The following is a 5,533-nucleotide window of genomic DNA, read 5'->3' as shown; positions in this document are numbered from 1 at the left end:
AGCTCTCGCTGAATGCTAACGTCAAAAAAATGACGGTTAAGGAAAGTGCTGTTAAAACAAACGCATAAGCCGAGTTTCGGAAAGAAGATTTTGATAATTGCATTATCCTGGCATGTGAAAGAAACTAATAAGAGCAAAGTAAACAAGTGGAAATTCTCGTAGCTTGTTAAAAAACTACGTCTTTTACTAAACATATTGCTAATTTTTGATGGTTTCTGCGAGTTTACACGTAAAAGCCTGATTGCCAACAATTTTCATGACAATTAGTCATTTTTTTCTACGAATTTCCTCAGTCCTCGATAAAATTTCTCATCCTTCGAAAAAATGTGTATTGCATTGTTTCCTTCTCTCAATTTCGGGTATAGTTGCATAATACAGTTTGAATTAGTTCAATTAAAAATTCCAAATTATAAACAAATCACTTTAGCTGACGTACGATCTCCTTTTAGGACAACAGTAGGTGAGTCTGTAACAAAATTTTGGCCTCGTAAGTGCTTTACTGCGGTAATATTAATACCAGCAGTCTTCCTACGGTTTTTTTTTGTTTGTTTGTTTTTTTGTATCGGTGCTTTAAAAACATCTTAAATGATTTGATCTACGCAAGATGCTATCATCCTGCAGAGACGAAACTGCGACGAAGAAAAAAAAAATTAATCGTTTATTTTATGCTCCTCTCGACAAGACGAACATCCGTATTTCATTTCTCTTCTTTCATTGTTGCTCTGAACATGTGTCAAACTATTTTCCTGAAAGCGCCAAAACTAAGGAAATCAGTATTTTCCACTGTTTGGTAAGCGGGAAGTTTCATCGTTACACCTTATTTCCTTTTGAAGCAAGGCAATAAAGGCAACCCAATTTGGAGAACTATGAAAGCCGTCAATGTGCATCCTCTCTTTTCAACAGCTCCTTTATAAGAGTAATTTGGCCAGAAACTCTTAACGGTGACCAATTGACATTATCAACTCAGTCGATAAAAACAAATGACATGTATTATCCTGTATTACCTTTACCCGCCCCCCTTCCCCCCCCCCCCCCCGCTCCAACGACACACCACCATGGTTTCTCTAGAAACTTGCCCCTTTCATTAATTTTTCAGAGTGTTGCGTTATAATGGTTCACCTGGAGGCAAGATATTATTAAGTCAATAAATATGGCGAGGAAAGTCCACGAGGAATTAAATGTAAAGGAAAAAAGAGTTGGATTTTTACAACTTATTTCCATGTCTGGTTATTTTAACAGTTACATGATTTTTAATCAGGTGATTGTGATTTTAATGTAATGTGTTCCTGAGAAGCCTGAATAATTATATAGTATAATAAAGATATTTACGAGCTACATTCAGTTAGGGCGGCTGTTATAATCCTACAAGCTTAAAAACATTTGGAAAGCTGGTTTTCTCTGTATTTACCAAAAAAAAAACATGCTGGCTCACAAAACGCCTACCCGCTTTCAAACTCTTTCCCGTTCTATTTTTTTCAATTCTGTGCACATTTGTTGATGCTTCTGCTGTTGTTGTCGCTGTTGCTGTCGTTGCTGCAACTCTTTCGCTTCTCTCGTGCTCTCCAAACTTCCAGCGTGCATCCATGACTCGATGTTCGCAAGCTAAGGTCTCGATGAGGTTACCGTAGCCGCACAATGGCCAAGAAACTGAACCGTTAGGCGTAAGAATTAACTCATTAACCTTTAGCTGTATTAAAAATCAACCGTAAATTATTTTACAACGTGCTATTTTTGGTTAACGGTAAACCGTAAATTAAAATGGCCAAAATTTTAACTGTTGGCCGTAAAAGCCATTGCCCCATAAAGAACCTCCATAGGCACATGTGATTTATTTTCAACAACAGATGAATAAAATATTTTCCAATTTCTCTTACAGATCTGAATTATTGGGAGTGGACATTTAAAAATAATTCGATAGAACTTTATTTTGAGCTAACGATGGTTGAATCCGATGACTGAAATTCGTTACCGAGGCTTACAATGCCAAAAAAAATAAAACCTTGAAAAACTTAAAGGGTGCACTTAGAAACGGAAAGATCCAAGTTATTAAAAACAAGCATACAAAAACTACAAAAAGACCTTGAAAACGTCGGGGAAAACGTGATAGAGGCCGCAAGTATAGCAAATAATAATTAAATAATATATTATATATAATATAGTATAGTAAAAGTAAAGCAAAATCGTGATGAGAACTTAATCATGAAGATTCATTTGCCAGACCAATTTGAAAAAAAGACTAACAATGTAAAATAAAGTCTAGTCTCACTGAAATTGTGCTATCAGATCCGACAATGAACAAACACAATAGAAAAAAGAGCAATCGCTAGTTTCGTTTCTGGAGAAAGAGACTTGGAGTATAACCCTATGCTTTTGAAATCAAGGAATTGCAAAGCAAACAACTTTAAAACCCCTTTTTCTAAATATCCTTTTTTTCCTCTAGGTGATATGTGAAAAAAACAAAAAAAAAACGAAACCATCCACATAAAATTTTGATAGCCAGTGAAGGACATGTTACAACATCCTCTTGGCAAATTTGGCGTGGTCTGAATTACTGGTAGGCCTGCTCGTTCAACCCTTGTTCGTAGCGTCAGAAATTAAGCATGTTCTTAATCTTGGGCCATTTTGTAGGTTCGATACCGTGTCAGTGATAGGAGGCATTTGGATCTTCATGGCATCGTTTGACCATATCGTTTTAATCAGCACAGAAAGCTATATTTTTATCAAGCTTCCTCTGAGATACAAAGAAATCGTCTCAGAAAAGATAGTAACTACTGGTGTACTAACGGCCTGGGCTGTTCCAACAATCGTGATAGCTACGATGATCATTCTGGTCTCCTCAACTGGCGAGTCAGATATGTACTTGACGCTGCTGACTGCCACTGACCTGCTAATGTGTTTTATTTTTCTTGCATACATTACTGTTACTATAAATATCCACATATTTATCTTCTTGCAAGCTCGTAACCACAGGCGCCGCCTACCCTGTAAGCAGTTATCTAGACGAAGTAGCAAAACGACTTTGTACAAGCAACAAGGCAGCCACAACCCTGATAATCATTATAGCAGCTCCGATGTTTTCATATTTGTCTGTAACCGTGCTTTTTTGTTCCGCTTCGTTTTTAAATGACTTAGTAGAGCCTCGCGTTTTGTGGGTTGTTGTTATTAGGATGATATACTTTCCTTTCGCTTGGCTCACTCTTTAACCCGCTAATTTACTACTGGCGAATTAAAAATATCCGCCATTCCATCCTTGATATCTTGCATTTAAGGCAAAATGCAGGGACCAGCTCTCAGTTAGCTTGTTAGCCCATTTGATGGAGCACTGCACCGGTGCCGCATAAGTTTCAGCTCGTTTTGCACATTTTAACAGGACAGCTTGCTTAGTTTTTTTGTCTAGATATATTGTTCTTTTTACCAAAACGGATAAAAATTTTTTTATAACGAAATCTTGAAACAAAAGCGTTGGGTTACAACAATTTATTTTAATTTAACTCCAAAGTTGAAGTCGTGCCTTCTGGTAAGTTTAAGTTCCTCTCTGAAATTGAGAGGTGCGCTAATAGCTTATTGACAAGGAAGCCGAAAACTAAAAGTAGCCTAATTGCGATGTTTACATTATATAACGTTTGACAGCTGTTAAAAATGATCAAAAATTAATGCAAGAAAAAAAGCTCAACGACATTTTGTGCATGATATTTTCATTGAAAATCCCTTTTTTAGTGCTACCTAAAGTTCAACCAGCCTTGAGCTTTTCCTTTTTTTATTTTTTATTCATTCGGCAAAAGGCTCAAGAATTTCCAATCGCGTCTGGGCCAATAGTCACGCAATAGACTTTGATAATGCATCTATTATTGACAAAGGCAGTTTTAGAACAAGAAAAACACTAGAAGCGTGGCACTCCAAGTTAACTCCCAATGCGGACAACAATTCCTGTCCTTTGCCCGGACAATACAACATTCTTTTTAACAAACATTCTTAGTTATCAGCATTTTTAATTTTTTACTTTGTACTTCACACCTAGTATTTCTTACCTTTTTATCATTTTACCCGTTGAAGGCTGTAGCGCAAACAGCCGAAAGCTCGTATTTTTTAAAAGTTTTAGCCAGAGATCGTTTTTTAAATTTTACAAGTTATTATTATTATGACTTTGGGGGGCATCAAGACAATAAAACACTAAAAATCACGACCAAAATACGGTTAAACAATCACGCGAGCGAACGGGCCAAAAATACATTTTAGCCCGCAAAATATGTGACAATGGCCGACTAAGTGAAAGGAATTTCTCTTTTTGTATATACGTAATAAATAAGCCTTTGTCGCGTCATCTGCACTGTAAATTGTAAGCATCAACCATTGGTTCTGAGTCCCAACGAGGAGGTGAAACTCAGACCTTCGGATTCCGCACCTCGCTGCTATGGTTTTCTGTTTTCTGAGTAAGCAGCGTCAGCTGCTGCGGTTGGTTGTAGTATCCTCCCAGATCTCTGTGTTGATGTCCAGAACTTTCATGTTGTGCTTGCAGACGTCTTTTTCTTTGTTTTCTCTTTGTTTAAAAAAAAAACAAAAACAAAACAAAAAAAAAAAACAGGCAGTTTTTTTTTATTTAAATGAAAATTTCCCTTTTGCTTTAATGATCTCTATCCCTACCTTAAATATGAGCATTTGAAGAGCGTTATCCTACGCGCTCTAGCTTTTCCCTCATGGCTTAAATTACTTCCCCAATAGAAAACTTCTGTTAAATTAAAGTGTTCAATTACTGAGGAGTACACACGTACGCCTCCTACACACACACACACAAAAAAAGTCATTAATGCGCATGACACAACAACAGTTAGTCAATCATTCGAGAGATCTCAATTATTTTTAAAACTTTCTGAAATTTCCCTGGTTATATACTTCGCTCTCATTGCTGCAGTTGTCCCTGATATCTTTAATCCTTTCTGTGTTATTAATGACGGTCATTTAACAATTTATAAGCTCTTCAGACAACGTCCACCAATTATCTATTCACTACTCAAAAGTCAAGATCCGCTTTGCTGACCGACGGTGAGAGTGCATTTTTAGTAAGCTATCTGATGTCATTGAATTGAAAAAATAAATATACATTTTTTATCATATGACCCTTTCGGCCCCGATCTCGCTTTCCATGAAAATATAATTATTTTTTGAAAAGAGGGCCACATGCAATGGCAAAAACAGAGCCGAAAAAACTGTACAGCCCTGCACAAGGCCCCGCGGCTAAGATGAGAAAAAAGGAAGAGAGAAACGGAAGGATGTGTAGTGTTTGGTCTGTGCATGGTGATCCTGGCTACGTGCATATTTTCGCATCCGGCCCTCCCACTCAGTCGATAAGTACAGGATGTTTCCTTTAAGTCGGCTCGATAATGTTTCAAGTCGACGTACACTTGAATTTTATTCGTAAAGGCTAATTTTTCACTTAAGGTCGGCTCGCTAATGTAACAATTTCACGCACATTTGCATTTTAATGATTTAGGGTAATTTAACAAAGTAAAAACACTCTGTCTTATGCAACAGGTAA

At 36.9% G+C, this 5,533-nt stretch overlaps 1 long non-coding RNA gene across 1 annotated transcript; it reads right to left on the bottom strand.

Annotated features, from left to right (window-relative positions):
* Positions 1 to 3,974: 3,974 nt before the first annotated feature.
* Positions 3,975 to 4,757, bottom strand: LOC149035256 (uncharacterized). The gene is made up of 2 exons (XR_016182616.1): positions 4,642 to 4,757; positions 3,975 to 4,537 (listed from the first exon to the last, which is right to left on the bottom strand). It is a non-coding gene; the product is annotated as an uncharacterized LOC149035256 (long non-coding RNA).
* Positions 4,758 to 5,533: the final 776 nt, after the last annotated feature.

The sequence above is a fragment of the Pocillopora damicornis genome, chromosome 13, assembly GCF_964200805.1.
Source record: "Pocillopora damicornis chromosome 13, jaPocDami1.2, whole genome shotgun sequence".
In the NCBI taxonomy this organism is placed as follows: Eukaryota; Metazoa; Cnidaria; class Anthozoa; order Scleractinia; family Pocilloporidae; genus Pocillopora; species Pocillopora damicornis.
The sequence above is the reverse complement of the archived record's forward strand: the minus strand, read 5'-3'. Positions and strand labels throughout refer to the sequence as shown.